Source organism: Quercus lobata, chromosome 4, assembly GCF_001633185.2.
Source record: "Quercus lobata isolate SW786 chromosome 4, ValleyOak3.0 Primary Assembly, whole genome shotgun sequence".
Lineage (NCBI taxonomy): Eukaryota > Viridiplantae > Streptophyta > Magnoliopsida > Fagales > Fagaceae > Quercus > Quercus lobata.
Genome location: NC_044907.1, coordinates 84,811,066 through 84,824,646, shown reverse-complemented (window position 1 = coordinate 84,824,646; position 13,581 = coordinate 84,811,066). Strand labels below are relative to the sequence as shown.

At 40.2% G+C, this 13,581-nt stretch overlaps 1 long non-coding RNA gene across 1 annotated transcript; it reads right to left on the bottom strand.

Annotated features, from left to right (window-relative positions):
- Positions 1-10,609: 10,609 nt before the first annotated feature.
- LOC115986298 lies at positions 10,610-11,318 on the bottom strand. Its single transcript, XR_004090629.1, has 3 exons — positions 11,203-11,318; positions 11,020-11,090; positions 10,610-10,756 (listed from the first exon to the last, which is right to left on the bottom strand). It is a non-coding gene; the product is annotated as an uncharacterized LOC115986298 (long non-coding RNA).
- Positions 11,319-13,581: the final 2,263 nt, after the last annotated feature.

Here is a 13,581-nt window from a genome sequence, read left to right as displayed (position 1 = left end):
CCTAGGCGCGGTCACATTGCCCGTAACGGTAGGCGATTACCCCCAGCAGATCATCAAGGACGTAACATTCCTGGTGGTCAATTGCTCGTCTACCTACAACGCTATTCTCGGACGACCCACACTCAATTCGTGGAAGGCAGTAACTTCAACCTACCAACTAATTGTTAAGTTCCCTACCGACTACGGAGTGGGAGAGCTGCGCGAAAGTCAAGTGGCCGCACGGGAATACTACGTGGCCATGATGGAAATGGAGGATCAGGTCCATGCCATGAATATAGAGGAGCACCGCATGGTGACGGAGCTAGTGGAGAAACTTGAAGAGATACTCCTTGACAACTATGATCCTGATCGGATAACCAAAATTGGAACCCTCGCTAATCCCGCAGTTCGCCAAAAGCTCATAACCTTTCCCAAGAGTAATCGGGACATATTCGCCTGGAGCCATGAAGACATGCCGGGGATAGACCCTTCGGTCATGGTACATAGGCTGAATGTATTGCCTTCCTTCCCCCCCGTTCGACAGAAGAAAAGGGTGTTTACCCCGGAGCGAGATCAGGCCATAGCGGAAGAAGTCCACAAACTACAGGAGGCAAGTTTCATTAGGGAAGTCTACTACCCCGATTAGCTGGCGAATGTAGTAATGGTTAAAAAAGCTAGCGGGAAGTGGCGAATGTACGTGGACTTCACTGACCTTAATAAGACTTGCCCCAAAGACAGTTATCCCCTCCCAGGGGTCGATGTTCTAGTAGACTCTACGGCTCGGCACTAGCTGTTAAGCTTTATGGAGCTTTTTCAAGTTACAACCAAATCCGAATGCACGACGCCGATCAGGAAAAAACCATGTTTGTAACTAGTCAAGGCCTCTTCAGTTATAAAGTAATGCCCTTCGGCCTAAAGAATGCGGGTGCAACGTACCAGCAGCTGATGAACAAAATGTTCGCGCAGCAAATTGGGAGGAATGTCCAAGTCTACGTTGACGACATGCTGGTAAAAAGCCGAAGGGAGGAGGACCACCTGGAAGACCTCAAGGAAACATTCGACACCCTCCGTTCTTATAACATGAAGCTCAATCCAGGAAAATGCACCTTTGGAGTAACGGCAGGAAAATTCCTAGGATTTATGGTGTCTCAAAGGGGGATCGAGGCCAACCCGAACAAGATCCAGGCCATTATGGAGATGGCACTACTGAGAAATGTGAAGGAGGTGCAAAGCCTCAACGGAGAAATAGCAGCACTGAATAGATTTGTATCGAGGGCAATGGATAAATGTTTGCCTTTCTTCCGCACGCTGAAGAGATCATTTGAGTGGACAGCAGAATGTCAACAAGCATTTAAGGAGCTAAAGGCCTATCTCACCTCCCCGCCGCTACTAAGTCCATCACAGCCAGGGGAAGAGCTTTTCCTCTACCTGGTCATTTCCCCCGCAACCGTCAATGCTGCCCTAGTCAAAGAAGAAGAAAGAGTGCAAAAGCCTGTATATTACGCGAGCTGGGCGTTTCGCAGTGCCGAAGAAAGATACCCACCTATGGAGAAACTCGCTTTTGCATTAGTAACAGCAGCTCACAAGCTCAAGCCATACTTGCATTAGTAGCAGGCCTTGACCTTGCCAAAGCGGCAGGAACCGCGAGTGTAGTCGTTTACTGCGACTCTCAGGTCATTGCTAACTAAGTAAATGGAGACTATGAGTGCAAGGGCGAAAGGATGAAGAGGTACCTTAATCAAGTAAGGGCAAGAGTTGACAACCTAGAGGCCAAAATCGTCTAAATCCCCAAAGGAGAAAATGAGCGAGCTAATCACCTTGCCAAGGCCACTTCAGCAGAACATATGATCATCCCTGGTAATGTACTCTCTTTTGTTCAGCTTTCTCTGCTAATAGATTCCAGCAACGTACAGGAGATAGGCTCTGCAAATAACTGGACAACATCGTTAGTTTCATACTTAAAGAACGGGGTCTTGCCAGATGGAAAGGAGGCTGCAAGAAAGCTGAAGGTCCAGGCGGCGAGATTCGTCTTGATAAGAGACGTCCTGTACAAAAGAGGCTTCTCCCATCCATATCTGAGATGCTTGGGTATGGAAGAGGCAGACTACGTCATGAGGGAGGTACACAAGGGGATCTACGGAAACCATTCAAGTTCAAGGTCATTAGTGCACAAGCTTGTGCAAGCAGGGTACTATTGGCCCACCATGCTGAAGGATGCCGAGGCTTACGTTAAGACTTGTGACAAATGCCAAAGATTCAGCAATATTATTAGACAACCAACCGAAGAGCTGACCCCGATGACGGTCCCATGGCCGTTCGCTCAGTGGGGATTAGATATTATGGGACCATTCCCTACAGCAGTACAACAGCTAAAGTTCCTGGTAGTGGGCATTGACTACTTTACAAAGTGGGTGGAAGTGGAAGCTTTGGCCACCATTATGGAGAAGAACGTACGGAGTTTTGTCTGGAGATGCATCATATGCAGGTTTGGCATTCCTAGAGTCTTTATCTCAGATAACGGGAGGCAATTCGACAATGACACCTTCCGGGATTTTTGCTCGCAATTAGGGATAAAGAACCATTACTCCTCCCCCGCCCACCCTCAGGCTAATGGCCAGGTCGAAGTCACGAACCAATCCTTACTCAAGATTATCAAGACTTGGCTCGAGGGGGCAAAGGGTATACGGCTTGAAGAGTTGCCAAGCATACTATGGGCATACAGGACGACGGCAAGGATGCCCACAGGAGAGACACCATTTCGGCTAACATACGGGAATGAAGCAGTCATACCAGCCTAGGTCGGATTTACAAGCTACAGGGTGCATAACTATGATGACTGTAAAAACAACAAGGCCATACGTCTACAGCTTGACCTAGTAGATGAAGTCAGGGCGGCGGCAGAACAAAGGCTAGCACGGTACTAGGACCGCATGGCTAAGCACTACAACTCACGGGTCCGACGCAAAGACTTCCAAGTTGGAGATCTCGTCCTAAGAAGAGCCATGGGCGCTGCTAAAGACCCCACCCAAGGGAAGCTCAACCCTAATTGGGAAGGACCTTACTAGATCAAGTCATGGCAAAGGAAAGACACTTACCATCTGGAGAATTTAGACGGACAGAAGCTGCCGAATCCATGGAACACCGAGCACCTGCGGAAGTATTACCAATAGAGATGGCGACATGAAGACTAACCCTTTCTTTTTACAGTTCACCGTAGTTAATTTTTATACTCCTCAACTCTATCATTTACTTTAGTTTTTTCTACAATATCTTTTTAAAGCCCAAAGGGCAGGACCTTTTTTTTCCTTTTTTAAGAGCTACTTTTTCTATGAATGAATAAAAGGAGTTTATTCAGAATTAACTGAGGTTTCTTTCTACAAGTTAATAGTCCGCGCAAAGTGGACGACCTTAAGTCCATAAAGTGGACGGTTCTAAGTCCATAAAGTGGGCGACCTTAAGTTCGCACAAAGCAAACTGTCCTAAGCCCATAAGGTGGACGACCTTAAGTCCACACAAAATGGACGATCCCAAGTCCATAAAGTGGACGACCTTAAAGTCCACACAAAATGGACAATCCCAAGTCCATAGAGTGGACGACCTTAAGTACACACAAAGTGGACGGCTCCATGTCCATAAAACAAACGGCCTTGAGTTCACAAAAAGTGGACAATTCTAAATCCATAAGATGGAAGAACCTACCCCAAAAAGGATAAAACGCTGTTAAAGTCCCTCAAAAAGAGGAAATTATAAAAGTGACAAGTTCGTCAAGTCCTTATAGTAAACAAAGCTATAAAACTGACGGTCTCACCAAATGGATGAAACCATCATAAAACCAACGGATCTACAAAAATGAAAGGTCATTAAGCCCATAGCATGAAAGCTAAAAGCTAACGGTCTCACCAGATGGATGAGACCATCACAAAACCAACGGGCCTACAAAAATGGAAGGTCATTAAGTCCACAGTACGGACGGAAGCCAAAAAGCTGACGGTCCCACCAAATGGATGAGACCATTGTAAAACTAACGGGCTTACATTAAGTCCATAAAATAACTGGAAATTAGAAAGCCAACGGTCACATTAAAGTAAGTAAAATTATAAAAGTGATGACAATTGATGGGCGAGGCTGTAAAGCCGACGGGCTACCAAAAGCGACGGAACCATTAAACACGACATGGATAAAACTTCAAAGCCAACGGGCCTAGAAAAATGACGTTCCTTACAAGACGAGCAAGGTCATAAAGTTAGCAACATAATCAAATACCCAAGGGCAAAGCTCGTAAAACTAACGAGACTATCCAACTCAAAAGGATAAGATGGACAAGCTCATAAGTCGCACAAAGTCCATACCAACGGAGTTTTCAAACAAGTTCAAAAAACTGACGGGATTCCCAAAACAGACGGGAATTCTTACCAGGACTTCGCCTAGCACAATCACTGATTAAAAAATATGAAGACGACGAGAATAACATGCCACGTAGCAAATGCAATTGTATACAAGTAAAAGCCCAGAAAACCAAAGGGGCACTTAAACAATTGTTTGAAAAGTAATTGAAATACACATTAAACGATTGTTTGCAAAATGATTGAAATACAAATAAAGAAACAAAGTAGCAGGAGCGTCAGCAGGATTTTGATTTTCAACATCTACAATCACAACCGGAGAGTTGGAAGCAGGAGTAGGAGGAGGATTTGCAGCAGGCTAGGCAAGAACAACGACACCGTTATCCTTTGAAGGAGGATTGGGCTCAGGGGAGCCGTCGCCTTCATCATCCATTGTAACTCCAGATAAGTCCAGCTCTGGGAAAGCGGACGCGACCTGTTTAAGGCAATCATCAAACCCAGTGCCATAATACTCGGCACAAGAGTCAATGAATGATTGCGACGCTTTAAACTTTCGAACGGCGTCAACACCAGCAGTCTCTACCCCTTTGCTCAGGTCCGTCACCTCCTGCTGCAGTTTTTCCTTTTGACAGTCTGCCTCCTCCAGCTTCCCCCTGACCTCCTTCAGCTCACTGTTTAACGTACAGACAGCCTCCTTGTATTGCCCCTGTTCATTCATCAAATTTGTATTATGTTTCTGGACCCGGGTGACGACCGCCTCCTTGACAACACAACGGTCCTGAAGGGTCTTGACGCGCACCAAGGCCTGAGAAAAGAACACAGGTGTCAGTCAAAGTCAATCAAAATGAAATAAAACCAATTTGACCAAAAGGCAGCAAGCATACCCTGGTGAGATCAAAAAGGGCTAACGCCCCTAAGTCCTCCATCCCCAACAAGTCTCAAGGCCCTATGTCCATCGGTTTTATGAAGGACCCAACCTCCCTGACGGCATAGTCCTTATGGGTCAAGAGGCAGCAAAGGCCCTCGTTGACGGGACCTGAGGAAGTCATTACCCCCTTGCCCGCACCATGGCTTGGCTTAAGGGGGGATTTTTCCTTTGGAGCATTGTCCCCAGGAGTGACGGTGGCCTTTTTGGACAGACAGTCATCACTCCCGTCGGGCTTCCTTTTTGCAGCCTTGATGACGGTCTTAGGGGTTGACGAGGTTTCCCCCCCTGCCTTCTTTTCCTCCTTTTTGCAGGCTGCAGCAGCCCTCACCCTCTGTTTAGCAGATTCCATCTCTACATAAAGTAACTAACAATTAGAACAACAAACGGGAGAGGTAAACTGACGAAGGAAACAAAGAATTTACTCACGTTGGCGAGAGAAATCGTCCAATTTGTGGGCTTTAGCTGACGGCTTTGGACCCCCGTAGTATAAATGAATAGTGTCAAGGGTAATCAAGTCCCTACACTTTCGTTCCTCCAAAGGAATTTCAAGAACCCGACGGATGAACTCCTCTTGTTCGTCAGTTATGTGGGGACGGGTATTAGCTGAAAAGAAAAAAAGGGAAAGAATGTTAGTAGCGTCACCTCAAAACAAAAGAGAAATGGTTGACGGGATTAACCTAAATCCCTGACAAAAGCCTAAGTATTGTCAAAGTAACCATGAGGCATCGTCGCCAATTCCTCCTGACGGCATACCCAATCCATCCCCTCAACAAAGAAATACCTACTTTTCCAACTCCTATTGGAATCTGGCATATCTGATACTAGCCTCAAACCGTTCTCCCGAGCATTAAAATTATATGTCCCCTTAGAAGATGCGATGTGATGGGATCTATAGCAATAAAAGAATTCGTCCAAAGTAAGCTGATGGTTTCCTCCACTAAGACGGCCCCATAGGATTTCAGCACTTATAAAAATTCTCCAAGGATTCGGAACGATTTGAGTGACGGACAGGCCTAGAAAATCAGCTAGCTGACGGTGCAAGGCCGTCAGCAGCAATCTAAGACCCGCAGCAAACATGGCATCATACATGCCAACGTCAGCAGTTCTCCCTAAGTAACATCTCTCGTTCTCTCTAGGGAGATGGATCGGGAAATGGTCTGGAATTTCATAACGAGCACGCAACTCCCTAAAAACCTCATCACTCATCATAGGTAAAAACTTGTTGACGGCCCAATCCTCAAGAAGAATGAAAGGACGGTCATCCCCGGGACCCTATGAGGTCCCTCCACTGGATTCCTCATCACCGTCATCATCATCCCCGTCAACATCAACATCGTCCCCGTCACTTCCACTTTCCTCTTTTCCCTCTTCTACTTCATCCTCTCTTCTGTCTTCTGCCTCCTCACCCCCCTCAGTATAACTCTCGACATCACCGTCGAGAGATTGGGCCGACGTCTCTCTCTTTAACGAAGGTGAGAAGTCCTCTGACTCATCACCCGAACCAAAGGCCTCGTCGTAGCCCACTCCTTCACGGACTGACGACTCCTCACACGATGCGTCACTTGACATCTGACTACCTACAAGTGACGGATCCAATCTAAGTACCTAAGCTGACGGATCCAATTTCAGGCATAAGCAAAAATGCAAAAAAAGAAAAAGAAGAGGAAACAGAACTTACTGGTAAGTTGACTTTCTGAAGAAGAACGGCTTCAAGGGTAGCAATGGACAAGCTGACGGAAGTAAGGAATGAGTTGACGAAATTAAGGGCGACGGTCTCTCTCTCTCGAAGATCAGCAAGGATGAAATAGAGAAAATGAGGAGGAGGCGCCATTTATATATAGTGGAAGTGCGCGGAAGACGAAGCGACGCCCTTATCAGAAGTGGAGCCAATGAGAACGCGCCATTTGTCCAGAGCATTAAATGCACGGCGGCTCGAGGAGTTCCTCGTAAATGATTTTCCTGCTCCCTTAAAGGATGTAACAATAATCAGTTAACAAAAACATTAACTCCATAACCTGTCAGTATAAAAAGTGACGAGGATATGGAGTAGGGGGCAACTGATGTGGATAAAATAGAGGTTACTCACAATAGGATAAGCCGACGGTTAAAAGTGGACGGATACAACTAAAACCGTCAGCCCTCATTTGAAGACTATCGACGGAAGGGATATGTAGGGAGAAGCACGAGCAAGGCATACCTTAAGGCTGACGAGGTCATGAAGCTGATGGGATCATAAAGCTGAAGGGATCCTAAGGTTGACGGGATTAAGACTGAAGGCATAGGGTAAGCTGACGACATTAGTAAAAGATTGCTTGCCAATTACGGTTGCGTATATAAGGAAATGTCTTGCTCTCCACGTTTTGAGATACCTAAGAGGGATTCCTATATGGAAGGATCCCGCAAAATATGCCAAAGAAGACTCCTACAAGGAAAAGAGGTCAACCATCTACTACTATAAAAACCCAAGCACCCTCACAAACCAAGGTACGCATAATTTAGCCTCTCTAGTACTCTAGAGTTGTGAGAATAGTTCTGACTTGACCTTCGAAGGGTATTTGGCCGGCACCACACCGATGCTCTTTGTTAGGTCTTCTCTTTTTGTTGTGCAGGTGTTGTTTCGAGCGTGCGAGGACTGTGTGGCTTACTGGTGATTTTTTTAGCATCATCAACCACAATTTTCATCAATCAAATATTGTCAAAAGCATAAATGGATAACAAACCAAATCTAGGTCCACCACTTCATAAAATGGGAACTAATATACACCAGCTTTTCCAACTTCAACACAAAAGTATCAAAAGCATAGATTATTTTGTATGAGCAATACACACATAAGTAGTAGTTATTACGCTATAATGTAAATGCTACAAACTAACTAAATAAATTATGAGATATGTAAAAACAGACCAAAATTGCTGATTTTTTTTTTTTTTTTTTTTTAGGGAGAACAATGGTTGAATTTATGCTTCAGATATTACTTACACTTCATAAATTAAGATTTGAAAAACTTCCAACAATATCCAAAAAATATAATAATAATAGTTCTTCATATATTAATTCTTTCTTATAATACCTTTATAACCCCTGCACTATCAGTGCTCTTCATAAGGATGAGCCCTAAAAAAAAAATAAAGAGAAAAAGAAAGCTTACCTCAAAGAACACTACCAAAATCATTACATTGGAAAGCAAAGGTCGGCAACGGTGGAAGCTATGGCCAGTCAGGGTTTCTTTGTTGTTGAGATAGAGACTGGAGTAGGGAAAATCATGCATTGAAAACCAAAGATTTATACGTGTGGCTATTCTGGGTTTTGAGTTTTTTTTTTTTTTTTTTTTTTTGGAGAATCAAGACCGTGATATTATTGAATCAAAACCTTGTCACATATTACAAAAAGAAATATGTCCTCAGGATTAATACCATTGCGTCTAACACTGGAAAAAGAGATAAAATTAATATCTTTAATTTACTTCTACCTGAGAGTCTTTAATCACTTGAACACAACCTGCAAGGCAGCAACCTTCAGAGTTAAGGAAATTGATAACAACCACAGAATCTCCTTCAACCTCAGTCACATTGGTGTCAATCTTTAGAGCAAAGACAATGGCTCCCTACAGGGTTTTGAGTTTAGGGTTATAAAATAGAGTCGGGGGTTTCACCCTTTTAGTATGAATTATTTTTGTTATTTAAATAATAAATATATAAGATATAAAATCTAAAATCTAAAATGAAAAGAATCTAAAATAAAAAGAAAAAGAAAATAATGGTGATGTGGAAATTTGTGGGAGTTTCATAAACTTTGGTTATATATATATAGATGATGGCGCCCATGATATTGTGATTAGATTTTTTTTCTTTTTTCTTTTTTCTTTTTGCATGAAAACATTATTAAAAAAATTTTACCAATTATATGTTGACCTACAATGGTTGTGTCTCTCTCTTCTCCCAATCATATGTCACATTACCACACGTCACATTGGGTAATAAAAACTGTGATTGATCTATGCAATTATAGAGGAAAGACATTGAACAAAGAAAATGGAAAAAAAAAAAAAAAAAGTAGTGCTTTTCAGATAATTGTTAAGGATATGTTAACAATAATGTGCCACTTAAGCAATTTTAGAGAATATAGAGTCAATAAAGCTAATTTTTTGAATTTTATTTATCATTTTAGTACTATTTTTAATCACCTTGTCAATTTATACAAGTTTTTTATTAGGTGGACATCACAATAAATCATTCTTAATAGACACCATAATATTTTCCAATTGTTAATTGAGTTTCATATTTCTCTTAGGGTATACGTTACTAAATCATTTTAAGAAAAAATTTTATTAAAAAACAAAAAAATGATTAACTTTTTTTTTTATATTTTTTCAATTTTTCATAAGTTTTTTTATAAAATGAATAATTGATTTATGTCTTAAAGGCATACATTAACTGAATCCTTATTAATAAATTATAAATCATGTTAACGCGTGAATGATAAATATTTTTAAAAAATGTTAATACTATTTTTATGAGAAATATAAATAGTTATTAAAAAAAATATTACTTTTATTTTTTTCATAAAAAGTTTATAATAATATATTCTAAGCAAATATGCTTAAAAATTTTATTTAGGGGTGTGCGCGGGTCGGATTGGGCAGGTAAAGGCTAATATTTCTATCCAATCCGCTACTAGCGGGTTAGGAAAATTCCAATCCGCCACCAACCCACCAAATTCTAAATCCGGCGGATTGGTTACAAATTTTGGCAGTTTCAACTCAGTGGGTTAGGCGGGTTAGGCGGGTTGGCATTAACAATGTATTTTTTTTTTTTTTTTTAATTATCACAAACTACAATTTGTTATTGATAATCTCAAAATATAACTAATGCTAGGGGTGTGCGCGGGTCGGATTGGGCGGGTAAAGGCTAATATTTCTATCCAATCCGCTACTAGCGGGTTGGGAAAATTCCAATCCGCCACCAACCCACCAAATTCTAAATCCGGCGGATTGGTTACAAATTTTGGCAGTTTCAACTCAGTGGGTTAGGCGGGTTAGGCGGGTTGGCATTAACAATGTATTTTTTTTTAATTATCACAAACTACAATTTGTTATTGATAATCTCAAAATATAACTAATGCACACAAAAAACTAAAGGTAGATTTCATTGAATAATCTCAATTCCAACACAAACATAGAGTCAATGAAAAAGAGATATATCATCTCTAACAAAAGTAGGCTCTGCCTTACAACTTAGGAAATTTAAAAATAGTAGAATTAAATCAACAAACTCAAAGTCTTAACATTCCCAAAGTCATATCAAGGATTCAAAATAATAACATACCAACATAACAAATAAACTTCAAAATGGTATGGTCTCAAAAGCCATAATGTAATCAAATTAAACCCACTGAAAATAAACTCAATTCTAACAAAAGTTCTTCACAAAATAGACTTCATCAATCAACTTCAAGCTTGGTACCACTCCAAAAGTTAAGGTGAACTCCTCCAAAGCAAGTAGCAACCTAATCAATCATCCACAACATAAGATAAAATTAGGAATGTTACTGTTATCTATATAAGATAATGAAAATTGCACATAATCCTAAGTTGCTTTAAGTACAACAATGCCAAATATAATGATGCAATGGTAAATCCCTATGAGCTACACTGGCAACAAGCATTTGAACACTTGATTTTACTCTATTATTATATTGTTAATGTTATAATTTATAATGTAATCAATCTAATCAAGTTTAAGCAAATGAAGATAGAGAATGGATGTTACCTGCCTAAGCCAAGTTCCTCAAAATCAACTAAATCAATTCTCCACATCTCTTATATTTAAAGCCGCAAATTCTGAAATAAAAATATTACATATAATAAACATGTTACTGCAATTAATCAAAACGAACTAAATTAAAGTATCCATGAACTAACTTCAACAAATAATTATAAAAAAAAATGTTACCTGACTCAATTTCTTCATATTTTTCTATGTCATCCATAGCCTCTCGAAGGTTGATTGGAATTGGTGAAGACCGCAACCAATTTTGTCCACAAATAAGAGCCTCCACCATCTTTGGAGTTAGAGAACTTCGAAATGGATCAAGTACATGTCCACCAGTACTAAAAGCTGACTCAGAGGCCACTGTGGAGACTGGAACAGCCAAGACATCTCGTGCTATTTGAGAGAGAATTTGATACTTGTGGCTATTAAGCTTCCACCATGCCAAAATATCAAATTCAGCATTGCCTAGACCCTCACAATTTTCTGTCAAAAACCTATCCACTTCAGATTTATTCTCCAAACTTTCTGCCTCCTCCAAGTGTTTCTTATATTGAAAGGCAAATGACTTGCTATCATCTTCCTCCTCATCATCAACATCCATCTCTTCAAAAGTTTGACTTACACTAGGTTTTGCAATATTAGCACTAGTATCCTTTTGAAGATAGTGCTCATATAATTTTTTTAATTTTGCCTCCACCATTGCTGTTAGTTCTTCTGCCTTGGATTTCTCATAAACTTGTTTAAAGGAAAACATGATATATCTCAATTTATAACGAGGGTCTAGCACAACAGCAACATACAACAAAAAATTGATATTTTTAATATTCTCCCAATATTTGTCATATTTCTTTCTCATGCTAGCAGCCATATTCTTTAACATATTATCCTCACTTCTACTTAAAGTCAACAATTTAGATTGCACTAACACAAGTTCATGGAAAAATGCATTAGATGTGACATATAAAGAGCCTGAAAATCGCAAAGTCACCTTATAAAAAAGTTTTAGAAATTGCACAAAGATTCTAGCCTTTCCCCAATCAAGCACATTAGGAGGCCCAATATTCTTTCTCCCCCTCCCTCTTCCTCTCCCATTATCATCCTCAACCCCAACCTCATTCTCATCATTATCATCATCATTGAAATATGAGTCAAATTGTGAGTCTTCCTCTTGTAGCCGCTCAAAAGCATTTTGGAACTTTACAGCTGCCTCCAACATCATATAGGTCGAATTCCACCTAGTTGGAAGATCTAGGCATACTAGACTTTTACTAGGAATTTTTTCACGCTCTACACAATTCTTAAAAGTTTGGAGCCTAGATGGAGAAGACCTAACATATCTCACTGCATTTCTAATCTTAACAACTGATTCATTTTGATCTTTTAAGCCCTCACACACAATAAGATTAACAATATGTGCACAACACCTCATATGCAAAAACTCATTATCCAAAATGGTGGTTTTCCAATCCTTAGTTTTTCTTTTCAGATATTGTATGGCAATATCATTTGAACTTGCATTATCAAGTGTGACTGTAAATATCCTATCTATCCCCCACTCTTGCAAGCACTTCTCAATATGCTTGCCAATTGTGACACCCTTGTGATTAGGAACAATACAAAAATTTAAGATTCTTTTATGCAAGTTCCAATCATTATCAATCCAATGAGCAGTAAGACACATATAGTTAAGATTTTGAATTGATGTCCAAGTGTCAGTGGTTAGGCATACTCGTTGCTTTTGAAATGCTTTTTTCAATTTTTTCTTCTCTTCATAATAAAGATTCATACAATCACGAGCAACAGTGGTGCGACAAGGGATAGTGAACCTAGGTTCCAAAACCTCAACAAAAAACTTAAAGCCTTCCTTCTCTACATGCCTAAAAGGTAACTCATCAACAATTATCATCTTTGCTAGGGCATTCCTAGCAATTTTTTCACTAAACCCCACTGCTTTAAGAGTAGATTGCCCTTCTTCTTTTTTAAGAAAACAAAGTGTCTTTTGTTTTTTGTCTACAACCTTATAAGGGGATGTGGCGCATTGATTATAAAGATGATTCCATAAATTACTAGTCCCATCCCTTTTCCCACGACATCCATAGTCTTTACCACAGTAATTACATGCTGCTCTAGGGTTATTAGGATCACAATCACCCATCATTGAAAAGTGATCCCAAACTTCAGATTTTTTCTTTTTAGGACGCTTAGGAGGAAGTGCATTGGTATTACCTGTGGTTGGAGACTCAGTTTTGTCATTGGGTTTTTCATTGTGGGCACCAGATGTTTCACTCTCCATCACCTATTAAAAAAATTAGACAAAGACAAAGAATAAGATGAACCGTAAGAATATGTAATATATAACAATATAACATATTAACTTGAATATACAATGAACAATAAATACTTGAATATACAATAAATTGCCTCTGCCAGAAATAGAATGGCTTTGCATGTAATATATTAACACTTTTTATATTATATAAATTAATCAAATGATGGAAACTGAAATAAGAAAGACACAAAAACTAAACAATAAAAGACAAAATAGCAAATAGGCAATTA